The following is a 19,128-nucleotide window of genomic DNA, read 5'->3' as shown; positions in this document are numbered from 1 at the left end:
GGATCTACAAAAATGGAATAACATACCATGCTCATGGATTGGAAGACTAAATAGAGTTAAGGTATCAATTCTACCTAAACTGATTTATAGATTCAATGCACTCTATTCTGGAGTTGTAATGGTTATCTCTAAATTCTGAGATTCTGAGCTCTTTGAATATAACCTGGTCACTCTCTGGAACTTTGGGTATCTGACACCTGAAACTCAGAGCTACAGCTCACTAGCTATGAATGTCTTACCTCATACAGTAACTGTGAGGCTGAAGAAGATTTGAGACTTCAATTAGAGATATGAATGAAGTGGATCTGGTTAGGATTAAGATAAATCTGACCAAAGGTAAAAGGATGATATTGGCTGTGTTTTAAGAATGCCAACTTCTCTGTAAGACCAAGGGAAGAGATATTTATTTGGTGCAGAAACTATTTTCTGCAGCACACTAAATATTTTCACTTGCATGGTCAGTTTATTCAAACACCATAGTTACATGGAACTTTGAATGGGAGGTGAGATCTGGCGGGTTTGTATGGGTTGGTGTGTAATCCCAATACATCCCAGAGTAATTTCAGCAGAGAATAAAAATATAAATGTGGGCCCCCCTCAGGAACTGAGGAAAAATGCAGAAGCATTGGATTTCCTCACCTGGGTTATTACTGATTTTCTGACAAATTTTGAGAACTAACAATTTACTAGGATGAGCCCTTGATCTTGGGGCTTGTCCTTGTGAAGCTTGTTACTGCAAGAAAGGTCTAAGCTATTCATGACTGTGCCTGGGAGTCTACCCCAGAGAACCTTTCTTGGTCAGATGTGGCTCTCTCACTCTCTCTAAGCCCACTCAACAGGTGAAGTCACTGCCCTCCCCTCTATGTTGGACATTACTACCCAGGATGGTCCTGGACCTGGCAACTTCATTACGGCAATAGTGTGATTGCATAGAAGTTCCTCTATTAAAATGAATCACCTGAAAGCATCTGGGATGATTTATTAGTTTCATCAGATGCTCTTCTTTGTTGTTTCTCTTCAGAGGGAAAACGGCAAATTCAAAAAGTTATTCTAGCCTGAAACACAATTGTTTACCTGCATAGCAAAAATCTCTCACCTTGTTTTTCTTCACATCATTATTCTTAACCATGGCTTTAAAGGGAACATATTTTTAAAGTCTTAACAATATGCAATAGTAAAAACTGTAAGAATTTAAAAATTTTCATTCACATGCCTATAATTCTCTAGAAGTATCATAATGGTTGTCTATATTAGGGTTGTTTTTATTTCAACAAATGTGTTTTGCTACCATTATAGCTAAATCTGAAATCAACTGAGTTATCATTTGGATTTGCAGAATAAGGAGAATAACTGGTTCACTATTTTTGTAGAAAGCATTACTTTTCATTTTATAAGTAATATTCATTTGATGTGGTAAAAGAAAGGATAAAATACAAATTGTAGTTCATGTTACTTTAAAACTGAAATGTTCATTTCTGAATCTTTCTCATCATGTAATTTAAAGAAGTCAAGGTTTAATTTCCTTTGTAGTTTTGTTTTTTGTCCTTGATATTTTGTATAGATACAGTCACTTGTATCTAACAGGTGAGTGTCCATCATTCTGCTAGGTTATAGTATTGTGCTGTCCAACCTGTGGTAGAGAGGCATGTAAATAAAATTCAGAAGAATATTAGGGATAGGACTGTCTATAAAACAAACTATTTCAGCTAAACCTTAATTGTGTTAATATCTGGGTATTTCCACATCTCAACATTGTTAAATATGCTCTTAATCTGTATTTAGTGAAAGACTGTAAGCTGCAAGCTCAGTGTCACAAAATTTTTATCAATTTACTGTAAATTAATTCTACTGATGAAACTCACAAGAGTCACAATTAATAGTTCTTGCATGTTTTTTACACTTTAAAGATAAGATTTCAACTAGAAGTTTTACTTTGTAAACATTATAGAATAGGAGAATCTATAAACCATTAAACCTTTATTTTTGTTAAAACAAAAGTTTAGTATTAATATAGAGGGGTTATGAAATGGAAATCATAACAATATTGTGGAGTTTGTCTCTATTTCACGGTTGTTAAGTTGGGGTGGAAGGCACTGTAATTAAAGCTATACCCAAAGAATTGTTATGAAATGTCTTCCTTCATTACCTAAATTGCATGTTATAGGAAAACCCAAATGTCTTTTCTGAATAAATTATAATTCCTTTCCACAAGTGCATTTGAATAGAAATATAAGCTATCATCAATTATATTTATGTCTAAAGCAAGTACTTGTTTGTATATTTTGCTGAAAACAAAAAGAAAAAATGACAGTTTATACAATTCAGATACAAGTCTACACTGTTTTTCATGTACAGATTCTCATAGTTACAAATAAGTTAAAAACCAGCCTTACTATTTTAATGCAATTAAATGGTTATAGATTTTTTCTCATACAACTTCAAACATTGTTCAATAAAATACTTGGTGATTTGAAAAAATAATCATGTCATGACCCTAATGAAGCCACCAAAGAGGACACAGAGTACACTCAGCATATAGATGCATTAACTGCAGCCCTGTTGATACTATCTTACATAAAAAATTTTAGAACACTCTCCGAAGAAGGGAGAATTGAAAAGAGAATATTAAGTAGAAGATGGATTAATGAAGGTCTTAGTATTCCTCAAAATGGTATGCAAATAATTAAGCAAGATATAATATAACTCCATATCAATCTTCAATGATATAGCAACATGCTTTGAAAAAAATATTAAAGAAGCATTTGCCTAAAGAGTAAATGGGGAAGAACAGATAAGCTATTTAACGTTCTGGGGATGCCCAGGAATGACTATGGTCTGTTAATTTCTGATGGATATAGTAGGAGCAAGTTCACAGAAATGTTGCTATATTAGGTAACTTTCTTGGGGTAAAGTAGGAACATGTTGGAAGTTAAGCAGTTATCTTAGGTTACTTGTCTTTTTCTTACTCCCTTGTTATGGTCTCTTTGAAATGTTCTTTTATTGTATGTTTGTTTTCTTTTTAACTTTTTTTTCATACAGTTGATTTAAAAAAGAAGGGAAAGTTAAAAAAAAAAAGAAAAGAAAAACAAGGAAAAAAAAAAGATGTAGTGCCCCCTTGAGGAGCCTGTGGAGAATGCAGGGGTATTGGCCTACCCCACCTCCATGGTTGCTAACATGACCACAGACATAGGGGTCTGGCGGTTTGATGGGTTGAGCCCTCTACCACAGGTTTTACCCTTGGGAGGACGGCTGCTGCAGAGGAGAGGCTAGGCCTCCCTATGGTTGTGCCTAAGAGCCTCCTCCCGAATGCCTCTTTGTTGCTCAGATGTGGCCCTGTCTCTCTAGCTAAGCCACTTGAAAGGTGAAATCACTGCCCTCCCCCCTACGTGGGATCAGACACCCAGGGGAGTGAATCTCCCTGGCAACGTGGAATATGACTCCCGGGGAGGAATGTAGACCTGGCATCGTGGGACGCAGAACATCTTCTTGACCAAAAGGGGGATGTGAAAGGAAATGAAATAAGCTTCAGTGGCAGAGAGATTCCAAAAGGAGCCAAGAGGTCACTCTGGTGGGCACTCTTAGGCACACTTTAGACAACCCTTTTTAGGTTCTAAAGAATTGGGGTAGCTGGTGGTGGATACCTGAAACTATCAAACTACAACCCAGAACCCATGAATCTGGAAGACAGTTGTATAAAAATGTAGCTTATGAGGGGTGACAATGGGATTGGGAAAGCCATAAGGACCACACTCCACTTTGTCTAGTTTAGGGATGGATGAGTAGAAAAATAGGGGAAGGAAACAAACAGACAAAGGTACCCAGTGTTGTTTTTTACTTCAATTGCTCTTTTTCACTCTAATTATTATTCTTGTTATTTTTGTGTGTGTGCTAATGAAGGTGTCAGGGATTGATTTGGGTGATGAATGTACCACTATGTAATGGTACTGTAAACAATCGAAAGTACGATTTGTTTTGTATGACTGCGTGGTATGTGAATATATCTCAATAAAATGAAGATTTAAAAAAAAAAAAAAAAAAGAATTGGGGTAGCTGGTGGTGGATACCTGAAACTATCAAACTACAACCTAGAACCCATGAATCTCGAAGACAGTTGTATAAAAATGTAGCTTATGAGGGGTGACAATGGGATTGGGAAAGCCATAAGGACCACACTCCACTTTGTCTAGTTTATGGATGGATGAGTAGAAAAATAGGGGAAGGAAACAAACAGACAAAGGTACCCAGTGTTCTTTTTTACTTCAATTGCTCTTTTTCACTCTAATTATTATTCTTGTTATTTTTGTGTGTGTGCTAATGAAGGTGTCAGGGATTGATTTAGGTGATGAATGTACAACTATGTAATGGTACTGTGAACAATCGAAAGTACGATTTGTTTTGTATGACTGCATGGTATGTGAATATATCTCAATAAAATGAAGATTAAAAAAAATGAACAGGTACATAATAGAAAGTCAGTATTTATTGTCAGTAATATTTACAGCAGCCATAGGAGCCCCCTCTATAGTGTAAAAAAAATAATTGTTCTTTAAATAAAATATGAGGGAAGGACAAAATCAATGAATTTATCCTTAAGATATGGAAAATAAGATGATTAATATATGTTCAGGAATCTCTAAGAAAATGTTTTGTAGAGGACTGTCATGAAGAATTATATAATTTTCATTTGAATTGTAATCAGTACATGACTCCATATATTTTCTGTATTCTCCTTGGGAATGTTCTACATGTACATATATGAAAGCCTCCTTTGTGAATTTTTTGGTTTATAAATATTTAATCAGAAGATACAAAAAAAAAAAAAGAACATGTGTTTGGGTATATAATTCAACCTACTGTGCCTCAAATCTTTACATTTTGAGAGTGGATTTTATTTCCTTTAGGGGAATAAAAGACACCCTGAAATCATTGAGAGCAGAATTTAAAGTAAATCAAATTGGGTAATGCCATATTTGGTTAAAAATGGAGAATAACCTATGTAACTGCCTGTTGAGCTGTACATCGAAAGTTAATATCTCTCTGTATACAGTATATGTTATATTTTACAATAGAAATAACTGCAATTGTGGAACTGTAACCCATAACATTCTTTGAAATTTGCTGTCTAACTACTTGTTAAATCGTACTTTGAAAATTATCACTGTTATGTATAATGTTAAAGTTCACAATAAAAAATGCATCAAAAAAAAAAAAGAGTAAATGGGGAGAACCTAAGATGGCAGCTAGGTGAGACAGGGCAAAAAAAACACTTCCATAAAAAACACTAGATAAAAACCAGAAAGTGACCCAGAACACCACTGCCAGTGATGCACCAGCTGGACAAGGTCTGCTAAATCCACAGGGAACGTGCATTTGGTGAAACCAGGAGCCTGCACTTTGAAATGAGTGAGTGAGTCGGCTGAAAGTCCCGTGGCCATGCTGCAGTGTGGGGAAATGGTGGGCTGGCATTTGGAGACAGACTAGTTCTTTAAAACAAAAAAAGCCCGGGAGTGGCTGCAGACATGATGGGGAAAGCCATGCACTGAAGCATGGCAGGAGCATGCTGGGCTAACACCTCGGTGTCTGGCATGGAGGATACCCCTTCCACAACCACTGCTGATTGTCTCAAGATGAGAGGAGCAGAGGGGAGCCAAAAGGAGAAAAAAAAAACTGCATTCCTTGCAGCCATCTCCCCAGTGGGTGGGGGATGCTCCTGCCCAGGGCCAGACCACAGCCCAGAGCCACACCAAGAAACCCAGTGTGACAGGGAATCTTTCCTGCAGCACTAGACACAAGCCACAATATCAGCCATGGACAGTGGCCTTTAATACACCCACAGCTGATTGTCCTGGAGCTGGGAGGGTGGAGCTGTGTGAAAAGGGGGAAGTTAATGCGTCCCATTCAACCATCTTTGAAGTGGGCTGGGAGTGCCCCTGCATGGCCCAGTGACCAGGGCTTCCCTGGTGGGCCAGCTCACACTAGTGATGTGGGGCAACCCTCCCTCAGCAGAGGTCCTGGAAGAGCACAGCTGGAAGGGGAAACCACTTGGAAATCCCAGGGGACCTACGTGAATACCAAGGACTTGTGGGTCAGCAGCAGAGACTACCGGTGGAAAGACTGACATGAAGGCTTAGGCTCTGGCAACAGCCTTAAATCTCTGGGAACACCTGGGAGGTTTGATTATTAAAGCTGTCCTGCCTGCCTAACCACTCAGACACACGCCCCACATTCAGGGCAGACAGCACCAAATTTGGTGCACCAATTGGATCCCACAAGAATCAGACCCCCACACACCACAAAGACAAAGTGGGGGAGAACTGACTTGAGGGGAATAGGTGACTCATGGACACCATCTGCTGGTTAGTTAGAGAAAGTGTACGCCACCAAGCAGCAGTTCTGTCAAGTTAGGGATCAAGTAAAGCAAATGCCAAGAGACCAAAAACAACAGAAAATCTTAAAGCATATGATAAAACCAGATGATATGGAGAACCCAACCAAAAACACCCAAATCAAAAGATCAGAAGACACACAGAACTTGGCACAATTAATCAAAGAATTACAGACAGGCAACAAGAGCATGACTCAGGATATAAAGAACATGAAGAGGAGCATGGCACAGGATATAAAGGACATAAAGAAGACCCTAGGACTGGTGGTTTGGTGGGTTGAGCCCTCTACCATAGGTTTTACCCTTGGGAAGACGGTTGCTGCAAAGGAGAGGCTAGGCCTCCCTATAATTGTGCCTAAGAGCCTCCTCCCGAAAGCCTCTTTGTTGCTCAGATGTGGCCCTCTCTCTCTAGCTAAGCCAACTTGAAAGGTGAAATCACTGCCCTCCCCCCTATGTGGGATCAGACACCCAGGGGAGTGCATCTCCCTGGCAACGTGGAATATGACTCCCGGGGAGGAATGTAGACCTGGTATTGTGGGACAGAGAACATCTTCTTGACCAAAAGGGGGGATATGAAAGGAAATAAAATAAGCTTCAGTGGCAGAGAGATTCCAAAAGGAGCCGAGAGGTCACTCTGGTGGGCACTCTTACGCACAATTTAGACAACCCTTTTTAGGTTCTAAAGAATTGGGGTAGCTGGTGGTGGATACCTGAAACTATCAAACTACAACCCAGAACCCATGAATCTCGAAGACAGTTGTATAAAAATGTAGCTTATGAGGGGTGACAACGGGATTGGGAAAGCCATAAGGACCACACTCCCTTTTGTCTAGTTTATGGATGGATGAGTAGAAAAATAGGGGAAGGAAACAAACAGACAAAGGTACCCAGTGTTCTTTTTTACTTCAATTGCTCTTTTTCACTTTAATTATTATTCTTGTTATTTTTGTGTGTGTGCTAATGAAGGTGTCAGGGATTGATTTCGGTGATGAATGTACAACTATGTAATGGTACTGTGAACAATCGAATGTACGATTTGTTATGTTAAAAAAAAAAAAAGAAGACCCTAGAAGAGCATAAAGAAGAAATTGCAAGAGTAAATAAAAAAATAGAAGATCTTATGGAAATAAAAGAAACTGTTGGCCAAATTAAAAAACTCTGGATACTCATAATACAAGATTAGAGGAAGCTGAACAACTCAGCCTCCTTGAGGACCACAGAACAGAAAATGAAAGAACAAAAGAAAGAATGGGAAAAAAATTGAAAAAAATGAAATGGATCTCAGGGATATGACAGAGAAAATAAAACATCCAAATTTAAGACTCATTGGTGTCCCAGAAGGGGAAGAGAAGGGTAGAGGTCTAGAAAGAGTTTTCAAAGAAATTGTTGGGGAAAACTTCCCAAACATTCTACACAATATAAATACACAAAGCATAAATGCTCAGTGAACTCCAAATAGAATAAATCCAAATAAACCCACTCCAAGACATATTCTGATCACACTGTCAAATACTGAAGAAAAGGAGCAAGTTCTGAAAGCAAGAGAAAAGCAATTCACCACATACAAAGGAAATAACATAAGACTAAGTAGTGACCACTCAGCAGCCACCATGGAGGCAAGAAGGCAGTGGCATGATATATTTAAAACTCTGAGAGAGAAAAATTTCCACCAAGAATAGTTTATCCAGCAAAACTCTCCTTCAAATTTGAGGGAGAGCTTAAATTTTTCACAGACAAACAAATGCTGAGAGATTTTGCTAATAAAAGACTTGCCCTACTTCAGATACTAAAGGGAGCCTTACCACCAGAGAAAAAAACTGAGGGACTTCACCACCAGTAGCATTTAAAAATGCTAAAGGGAGTTGAGCAGGCTGAAAGGAAGGGACACTAAACAAATGACTGGAATCACATGAATAAATAAAAATTTCCAGTAAAGATCACATGGTAAATATAAATACCAATACTACTGTATTTTTGATTTGTAACTTCACTATTTACTTCCTACAGGATCTAAAATACATAAAACTGTAATGATAAATCAGTGTTTTTGGACCCAATGTAAAATATGTAACTTTTGACAAGAACTACATAAAAGTGGGGGAATGAGGGAGTATAGGAACATAGTTTATGTGTCATATTGAAGTTAAGTTTGTATCAAAGTAAAACAAGATTGTTATAGATTTAAGATGTTAAATTTAAGCCCCAAGGTAAACACAAAGAATGTATCAGAGAATATGACCATAGAGATGAAAAGTAGAGTAGGGGTTCTGAGAAGTGGGGGAAGGGGCAATGGGGAGTTAAGAAATGAGTGTAGGGTTTCTATTTGGGGTGAAGGGAAGCTTCTAGAAATGGATAGTGGCAAGGTGATAGCATTGCAACATTCTAAATGTGATTAATTCCACTAACGGAATGCTAGGGAAGGGGTGGAATGGGAAGATTTAGGCCATATATATGGTTCCACAATTGAAAAAAAAAAAAAGACAGTCCAAATAGATGACAATTAAATGCCAAGGATGATCCTGGATGGGATCTGAGGATGGAGGAAAGGAGGCTCAAAGGGACACAGATGGGACATAACGGGGAAAAAAAGGAAATACAGAATGGAAGCTTTGTATCAAGTTTGAATTTCTTGAACTTCTTAGCTGCATTTAATAGGATTGCATAAAAGAATGTTCTTGTTCATGGGAAATGTATATGTGAATTATATTGTTTTTTCAAGGATGTGTGCAGCTTGCTCTCATATGTTCAGAAGGCAGAGCAATAGATGATGGATGATAGGGAGGGAGGGAGGGAGGGAAAGAAAGAAAGAAATGGTGGTGTGACAGGATGTTAAAGGTGGTGGATTGGGGTATCGGGGGAGGGGGGTCAGGGTTTGCTGGAGTTCTATGTATGGGGTTTGTACTATTTTCGCAACTGTTCCTGTAAGTTAGAATTTATCTCAAAATAAAATTTCTTATTAAAAAAAGAGTAAATGGTAGTTTGGGTAATGTTCAAATACCAAAAACACAACTGAGGTTACCACACCTGGTTGGAATCATAGTTAAGCTAAAAAAGATTAATGTCAAGGTCACTGATACATGGCTAGCACTGAAGAGCAGACAGAAGATAAAAAGTCTTCTCAGACTGGATTTACATGAAGGGGATTCTCCAGAGTGGATCAAGCAATTAGGAGAAGTATTGGAGGATGCCTGGCCTGCTGCTGCCTCAGGCACAAAAATAACAGCCAGTTTTGTGAGTACTGCTACCAAAGGCATCTTTGGTGGAATAACTGATACGTTAACTTATGCTAAGCCCATAGTTATCCTAGTAATTATTAGTATACTTATAGTATTGATTTTTAAGATTCAGTTATGGCTTCCAAATTCTTGAAAAAAGAAGGAACAGTAAGTAACCATGGAGAGGGACAAGGAAATACTGGATTTACAGCATCTTCATAAAACTTACTATGAGTCCTTAGTAGTGAAGAATATAAGTGGCAACTTCAATCTGCTCTATTAACACTGGATGCTCCTCATACAGTTATAGAAAATATTTGTTCTATGATATAAATCCAAATTCTGAGTGCTGCCTTCCAATAAAAATGGGATATAGCACCCAGGTTACTATTCAAGAGTTAAAGAGACACTTACTAAACTGCCATGATGTTCATTTTGCCTTGCCATCACCTATCCCTTCTATTAAGAGCTCTAGGACATACAAGAACACCCAACCAGGCAGAGCTTTGCAAATAAGCACAAATGGCACCTGACACTGAGCCCATATATCCCAGCAACAGCTCTGTTTCCTCTGCTGAACAAGCTACCACATCTGCCAGGCATTCTGATCTGCCAGAACACCTGTGCATTAAAGGAAGGAGATCCTGTATCCATCACCACTGAGGAGATCTTCCAGGATGACAGTCTCAATAGCCTTCAATTCACCTGGACTTGGGGATGTAGTAATGACTTTGACCCCACATGGAACTCTGATTTTTCTTTGCTGTAATAATGCCACTTTCTGTGGTGGGAAGTTTAACTCTAAATGTAATCCTAAACAAGGTTTTGCTGTATAATGTAATGACTGCTATTGGAAATTCCCCAAAAAGGGGAACAAAGCAATTACATGGCATTTGAATTTTGATTACCCTGAATTAAATAAACCAGTAACAGAATACTATAAATATCCTTTAGATTTTAATCAAGATAGAAGAACTCTACTGTGAGAACATATGAACAAAGCAGTCTCTATTTTGAATAAGTGGGATACTGACCCTAATCAAATACATCCTACCCACAGGTATGGCCAATTTCTGAAAGGGAAGAATTTCAGAAATCAATGTTGATTACCCCTTATGGAATGAACATAGGAGAACAAGAGAGTCAGATATTAACCAGTTTAATGATGCAATGTTTTATATAGAATTAGGGAACAGAAATGAGCAGGAGAGTGTATCACACGATAATATCTCTACTGAGAAATCTGATAATGAGAACACTGATTCCTTCTCTCTATGCTGGTCTCAAATACCACCTGATGTTTTCTGTTCTGATAGTGAAGAAACAGTTATTCCTTTTGTACAGAAGCACAATTAACAGAAATTTAACCTGAAGACACTCAAGTACAATTTCCAAATGACAAAAGTGGAAAGGCCTTATAATAACTGGGACAGATGATTCACATCCTTCAAGTCCTATATTAGAAGATTATACTGAAGGAGAAGCTAAACAGTTAAAAAAGGTATGATTATTTTCAGGAATGCAGAAAATCTCCACCTTCTTAGATATAGATAACATGTAATCACCTGGTCCTCTGCAAAAACAGGATGGGCTGCAGGTGTTACTTTAACCATAGATAAATCACACATAATGTAGCAAGGTTAAATACAGTCCTAATCAAATGTATGTTTATCAATATGTAATGGCTAAACTAATCATAGAATAAAATGAGAAAAATATATTAACAAGTTAGAGACAAATTATAGTAATCTCTTTTCTAATTTTTAGACTTTATATAAGTAAAAGTATGTTATGTTCTGCACACAGAAGTCATAGCTTAATCAGTAAAAATATTGTCAGGAGAGTTTTACAGGCACTCAAGCCTAAGTCTCTGATCTTTAACCACTCTTGGATCAAGTCAGTTTGCTTTGTGAGTCCCCATGTTCATGATGCACCATTTAATGTAAAAATTGAATGACTTAACTAAAGGTACTCTAAATCAAGATGCTATAAACTTTTTGTAACTCAAACAAGGGGGAGCTCCCTGATCTCAAGTCAACCTGCATCTGGAGGAGTGAGGGCTCCCAGGCTTGGTAATGAATAAATTAATTTAACACTGTAAATTTGTTCCTTTTACTTTAAGTGCTCCTTTAGTAAAAAATGTGTTGAAGGTGAAAAAAGTGAATCAAAGACCTAAATATAAGAACCAGGACTATAAAACTCCTAGAAGAAAATGTAGGGAAGCTTCTTTATGACCTTGTCTTAAGCCATGGTTATTAAATTTTACATTCAAAGCACAAGCAACAAAAGAAAAAATAGATAAATGGGACCTCATCAAAATTGAAAACTTTTGTGCATCAAAGGACTTTACGACAAAAGTAAAAAGACAACCTACTCAGTGGGAGAATATATTTGGAAACTACCTATGTGATAAGGATTTAATATCCAGAATATATAAAGCCATCCTTCAACTTAACCATAAAAAAAAACTCAATTAAAAATGGGCAAAAGCTTGAAAGATATCTCTCCAAATAGGATACAGGCTTAAAAAGTATAAGAAAAGATGATCTATATCACTAGCTATTAGAGAAATCCAAACAAAACAACAATGAGGTACAAGGAATTGCTACTGTTAAAAAAAATAAAAATTACAGGTGTTGGAGAGGATGTGGAGAAATAAGAACACTCATTCCTTGCTGGTGGGGACAGGAAATGGTACAGCCTCTGGAGAAGTCAGTTCAACGAATCCTCAGAGAGCTCAGTGTACCCACTACTAGGTATGTACCCCCAAAGAACTGGAAAGAGGGACTTGAGTAGATATTTGCACATCAATGTCCATAAAAAGCATCTTCACAATTTCCCAGAGGCAGTAGCAGGTAACCATCTAGCCCTCTGTGTAAAAATAAAACAGGATGGGGCTGCAGCTGTTACTTTAATCATAGAGAAGTTATAAGCAATGTAGCAATGCTGAACAGAGTTCTAATCAAATGTCTATCACATGATGCAATGGCTAAACTAATCGTAGAATGAAATAAGAAAACTATACTAATAAGTTAGAGACAAGTAATAGTAATCATTTTCAAATCTTTAGATTTTACATAAGTAAAAATTTATATTGCTCTTACAGAAGTCATATCTTAATTAGTATAAATATTTACAATAGAGTTTTGCAGACATTCAAGGCTAAGTCTCTGATGATGCTATGGATACCCTCCTTTGACCTTGGACCACTCTTGGATCAAGATACTTGTGAATCACTCACGGATCAGGACACTTTGCGGGTCACTCATGTTTCACAACACATCATTTACCACACACCACACATGGTTTAAATGTCAAAATAGAATATGACTTAATTAAATATACTGTAAATCAAAAAAGCTATAAATAGTTTGTAACTCAGACAAGAGGAGAGCTCTCTGATCTCATGTCCAGCTGCATCTGGAGGATCATGGGCTCCCAGGCTTGGTACTGTATCAAATAATTTTTACATTGTAAACTTGTTCCTTTTACATTTAGTGCTCCTTCAGTAAAAATGTGATGAAGTTGAATTCTTGCCTCGTGAGCTCTTTACTTATAAACTATTGCCTATCCCTATGCTCTTAATTGAGTGGGAGGTGACTTGATGAAGCCCAAACCAATTGAATCATGACCTGATAAGGCTTAGGCCTTTTCTAATGGAGAGCATAGGTTTGAGTTGTAAAGAGACCATCCTGTGAAATTTGGTGCCCAAACTGAAGCTCACGACAAGAATTTTTATTTCGTACCTTGGTTAATTTTCCCAAGGGACTTTAGACACTAGCCAATACTTGAAGATTCCAAGGATTTGGGGCTTGACTGTGAATCTAATTCCTAATTTTTTTTTCACCATCTAGGTCTTTTATTATCCATGGATAGATGTCTTCTGCAGTGGGCAACTACTTTCTTGGGATACATTACTGTATTTAACAACTTAAAAATTAGATTTATATATTTATGTTTTTGTTGTCTGCAGTTTTTGACCATGTTTTTTAAACTGCTTTGTGCACATGCAAATTGATAAAAGCATATCTTAAGTCTGTGTAAGTGGATGACTCTGCCAGCTGACATTTCCACTGGGAGAGGCAGTATTTGCTACTGAATATTTTGCTTTCTGTAGGATGACACTCAAGATTGTCCAGCACTGCTGCCTGATAGGGACTTAGTTTTTCCATTGTGTGCCACTGTCCCCCTATTGCTGCAATATGGTAAGGACATCTGGGGAGCTCAAAGTAAATTTTTGTTTCTCGTAAGAATTCACAAGTGGTTGCCACTGTCTTCAGCCCAGCATGCCATTCTCACACTACAGTGTCAAAACTGTTTTGACAAATAAGCCACTGGTCCTATATTTTTCAAAAAGGATTATATAAGTACCTTGTAGGTCATGCCCTGTTTTTCATGGACAGACAGGTTAAATTTTTTCATGGGATCAGGGAGCCCAAGCCTGGAACTGATATTAATTTGCCTTTAAACTTTGAAAGGCAATTGTACATTCTCAGATCCATTTTAAGGATTTTTTTCATTTCCCTTTATGTCCAGATATAGAGGTTTGCCTAACAATAAAAAAGTTGGTATTAATGGTTGACAATAGGCAGTTTTACCTAAGAATCCTGAGTTTCTTTTTGCTCTTTGGCATGGCCACTTGCCAAAGGATGTAGCCTGCAAAAAGTCTCTTGTGGAGCTTTACTCCTTGAACATTTCTGGACAAGACTTGCATTTTTGAACCTCTGTGGTAACATACTTTAATTACACTGATGTTTTATTTCTATGTCAAAGTTCTTCTCATTTGAATACAAAGAGATTTTGTGAGTCTTTATTTATGGGATGTGATAGATGGCATTATTTAAATTTAAATTAAGTATATGCATCTGAAATATTGCTGAGGAGAGTATATGGATTAGGTACTGTGGGACATATGTTTCCTACCATTGGATTTATAAATCTTAAATTCTGGACAATTTTGTAACTTTGAATTCCTGGTGTTATTAGTCCTTATTCTAAAATCATTTAATTGGTGGCAAAAATGCTCTCTCTTCTCTTTATCTAAGTGGACATTGTTTAAATGTGTTGGAATCATGCTCAGCCACAATCTTAATGTGATTTCTTATACATCTCTGGCTCACCTGGAGGATATTTCACAGCTCTTCTTCCTTAGGCAGTTGTGGCTTGCCTGGATCTTTCAATGCAGTTTGTAGGCATGCTCCTAGAGTTGGAACTTGTAAATTCATTTCAGAAACAGAGAGGCGATGACAGGGAGGGAGGGAGGGAGAGAGAGGCTTGTAAAGAAATTTGTGAGTCAACTGACCTTTTTCACAATGTGGTATTGCTGATGCTGTGAGAAGTCATTAGCAACTTCAGACATTCCCATAGCAAGTACTGATTACTTTTAAGTGCAGTTAAGTCTCCTGTCTACCAGAAAATTTACTAAGTTCTTACCCACTTGGAATGAGACCCAAGGTTCTTTGTGGGTGACAAGGATGGCTTCCCAGTGGGTGGAAAGTGGCCCTGGACCCCATCACTACAAGACACTGTCATAGTCTCCTGTGAGCTGTGGACACTGGGTTGCTGGAGTCCCTTGTTTACCTTTGCATTAAGATGGGACATTCTCATTTCCAACATCCCTCCCCCCAGCAATATGCATATGCTTGGGGCCCAGCAGTTTCCTTGGGGCTCAGGGGTTTTTACCTTTGGCAGACTGCTTTTACTGCTGAAAAGTTTTACTCAGGACTGTTTTTAAGACATTAGGATTCCAGTTAGCTTTATAGGTGAGAGCTTTCTTTTGGACCTTTCCTTCAGTTGCACCACAATTATAGAACACTTTCAAAGTAATTTTCACCAGTGCTGAGATTGGTAAATTAAGTCCATCTTAAGTTTCTGTAATCTCTGACAAAAGCTGGGGGCACTCTGACAAATAAGACTGATTTCCATTGCACTGATTTATTTGGTCCTCTGGTCTTATATTAGTAAATTTAAGGTAATCTTTGAATAATCATTCTAAAAACACTGATGATTTTCACCCAGCTGCTAGACAACCTCCTGAATTTATTAAATTTATTCTGTTTAGGAACTCCATTTCTTAGTCTCACAATTATGCATGCTTTACAGTGATCTAATTTTGTTCTGCCAGCTTGTTTTCTTGGGTCCCAGTAGGGTCTACTTGTGGAATAGCCAGATTTCCTGGGGCATGAACTGGATTTTCTGGTTTATCATTGGTTAAAGAATTAGCATAATTGAGCCCTTTTAATTCTAATTCTCCTTTCTTCTGAGGCTATAGTGCATTTAACAAAGTTTGTGTATCAGTCCACTTAGGATTATGCATTACAAAATTAAGTTAAACAAGTTTTTCATTTTCCTGGGATCCTCTTGATAACTGGGGACCCAGTTCTTCCAATTGTGTTGATCTGAGGTAGAGAAAGGAATTTGCTCATACATTGGATCTATTTCAGCTGGCCCTTGTGGGAAAAGACACTGTCCCTGCCTTTGCCCTCCAGAGGTAGAGACACCCTGCCTGAAGTTCATATCACTCGTGATAGGAGGTGGGAAGGCCATTTCAGGGAATTCATAGGCATGAGGGGCTTGTTCTCAGCTTTCTGACAAGGTGCCAGAGGGAGAGGAAGAGGAGGGAGTGGCCAAGTTGTAGGCTCTGGTGAGGAGGGAAAGAGAAGTGCAAAAACTGCAAACTCTAGCATGAGGGGAAGGGGGAATACAGGACCCACAAACCTGGGCCTAGAAATCCCAACCACTAATGTTCCTGCCTGGAGTTCAAAAGCCTCAACAACCTGGGCCTGGGAATCTTAACCAGCACTGTTTTATACTGGGGACTAGGGCTTTCATTTATTTCCTCTGGAGCTTTTAAGGAGAAGCTAGGGTGGTGGCTGATGGTTAAAACTCCATGCACAAAACATTCTCCCAGGAACTTTTTATTCTGAAATACAGCCATGAAACACTGCACATATGGAATTTTATCTTATTTGTTCATTCTCTTACAAAATAAATTTAGTTGTAAAATAATATTATATTTTATTGATCCCTGGCTTGGCCACTTGTGGCCATCCTCTAATTTATACTGAGTCCAAATTATTTTGCATAAATGTTTTATGCTTTTTTTTTTTTTTTGTCATGGGCTCATACCCAAATTGCTTTTAGTGCTTAAAAATGCTATTTAGAGGTTCATCCTTCTTAATTTTCTTAGATTGCTCACTTATGTTGTTTCCCATTTAAAAAAAAAAAACACTTTAGATAAACTGAGATAGAACAGGACAAGACATAACACAAAACAAAAACTTAACCAAACAACAATCAAAAACAAGATGAAGAATAAAAGCCAAGTCCTAGACAACCAAGTCTCAAAGGCTTTATGTGCCACTGAGCACCCAAATAACCAAAACCTAAGCACCCAAATTCAGTGACCTCCCCTAATGCCAGGGGCTGCTTCCTGCCAAACCAAGTCTCAATGGCTAATCCCCCACGCCTGGGGCTGCAACCGCCAAAAACAGCTTTGGTATAAACTTATGTGCCTCTGAGCGCCCAAACCAAGTGTGTTCTCCCACTTACAGCTCCAGGAGTTTATGCGTCACTGAAGAAGAAACAAACACCCCACAAACAAACAGAAGATGAGTCCAAGAACCAGCGAATGAGACCAAGGCTTGCACAAGCACACCCGTCACCCACACTCACTCACCAAACCTGTTTTCCGCGGCAGCAGCAGCCCTTGGGGTCCTGGGGGCCGGGGGGGCTAGAAACCCTCTCGTCCAGCTCTCGGAGGTGAGTCTCTCTGTCGGCCACGGAGCTGAGGCTCCCGAATGTCCCACCTCGGGGGTCCAGGCACCCACAGAGCAGCACGTTGTTCAGACCTTGTGTCCCGCGTTCAGCGCCAAGACTGGGGAAGGGGCACTTCCGGGATCCGGGTCCTCACTCGGCGCAGCCAAATGACGTCACACCGCACCAGGCTGAGGAGGAAAATGTGGTTAATTTACACTGGTGGGAGGACAGGGGGGGATTTTCTGAATCAGTCTCCTCCAAGTGAGTCTTCAATTGGCTAAACCCATTAGAGACAAAGAGAGCTAATCATCTTAGGTAACATGTAACAGGAGAATTTCAGTAGTTTATCCTCCTTTATCTAGGATTTATACTGGGAAAGTTGCCTTGCAGTCTAGGAGATAGAGGAAAAGCTGATTCATATCTGGGAGGTTTAAGACAATAGATTAAAATTTATTTAGGTTTTTGGGCAGACTGACATTTCAATATTGACGTAGAGTGTTTACAGAATATGCACCATGTAGCAAGAGGTACAGTTAATTTTTTTGCAGTATTTCACCCTTCTGGTCTGAACCAAATGCATATGCACATATGAGCAATGAAAAATGAGTTATGTAATTTTAATGAGTCCTTATACATGCATTTACATATGCATTTAAAACTAGTATTGCCCAATATAAAGAAGGATGGTAAAATCCATGCTAATAATTTTTTTTACTTTTATTTAGAAAGAAAACATATAGCAAATAAAAAGTTGTGAGAGAGACTGCAGAATAAATTAAATATCTTTATATTTTAGTATCTGTAATGGCACTTTTCTCCTACTTTTTTACAAGGTGCCTCACATTTTTATTTTGCACTGCATTCCACTAATTCTGTAGCCAGCCCTGCCTCCCTGCCATGGTGGTTGGTTCAAAATGGGCATACGATTTATTCCAGGCCAATGAGACTGAGACCATGATTGCTTTTTTTTTGGAAGCAAGGAAAAATGTAAGCTGAGAGTATATATATCACAAGCTGCTGGTGATCATTTGCTGCCTGAATATAAAAACAACCCAGAAGCCAACTAAGCCCAGAGATGGAGAAAGTTTCCTTATAGCCTCATCTGAGCACCTGAGACCAGCCAGGCCTAACCATAATATATTCACTTATTGCTCAAAACAATTAGGATCAAGTTTCTATTATTTGCACCAAAACATTCCTGCTATTATAATCCCCTTGCCAAAAGGTCTTTGCTCTGTCCCTGCCCCCTTTGCCTACGTAATAAAGGTGATACTGAGGAGTTTGGCATTCATGTCAAACCCCTTTTTCGAGTATGCAAACTGAATAACCAACATATTCTGGCCACCCCAGTCTTCTCTAGGCTATACCTTCTTACCTGTGCCTTACTTTCCAACCCCCTTCTCCACCTAGAGACCCTATATCCACATTGATATAGACCCAAATCCACATCTTGTGCTTTGGTGCCCAGCTAGAATTTTCTTTCTCCAGAAAGACATCCCTGTTTCTTCTATAAATGATATTCTTCCTCTCCACTGCTTTAGAATTTGTTACAAATAAACACTTGGAGTTATAATTATCCATCTCCCCTCACTAAAGTAAATATGCTTCAAATGTATCTATTTTCAAATTTTTTACAGTGGCTAGCACACATATATTTGCTACTTGTTCTCATTTGCTAATGCTGCCAGAATGCAAAACACCAGAAATGGACTGGCTTTTATAAAAGGGGGGTTTATTGGGTTACACAGTTACAGTCTTAAGGCCATAAAG

General features: G+C 38.4%; 1 protein-coding gene across 4 annotated transcripts in view; it reads right to left on the bottom strand.

Moving 5' to 3' along the window:
* LOC119520539 (zinc finger protein 596-like) overlaps positions 1-17,577 on the bottom strand; it is a 76,617-nt gene extending 59,040 nt beyond the window's left edge. The window contains exons 1-2 of one of the 4 annotated variants that reach the window (XM_037818464.1): positions 17,279-17,577; positions 14,721-14,812 (exon numbers count right to left, since the gene is read on the bottom strand). The gene's annotated coding sequence lies outside the window, so the exon portion shown is untranslated. The remainder of the gene's footprint in view (positions 1-14,720; positions 14,813-17,278) is intronic. The other 3 variants (XM_037818466.1, XM_037818467.1, XM_037818465.1) reach the window with 3 other exon arrangements.
* Positions 17,578-19,128: the final 1,551 nt, after the last annotated feature.

Source organism: Choloepus didactylus, chromosome 25 (genome assembly GCF_015220235.1).
Source record: "Choloepus didactylus isolate mChoDid1 chromosome 25, mChoDid1.pri, whole genome shotgun sequence".
In the NCBI taxonomy this organism is placed as follows: domain Eukaryota; kingdom Metazoa; phylum Chordata; class Mammalia; order Pilosa; family Megalonychidae; genus Choloepus; species Choloepus didactylus.
The sequence above is the reverse complement of the archived record's forward strand: the minus strand, read 5'-3'. Positions and strand labels throughout refer to the sequence as shown.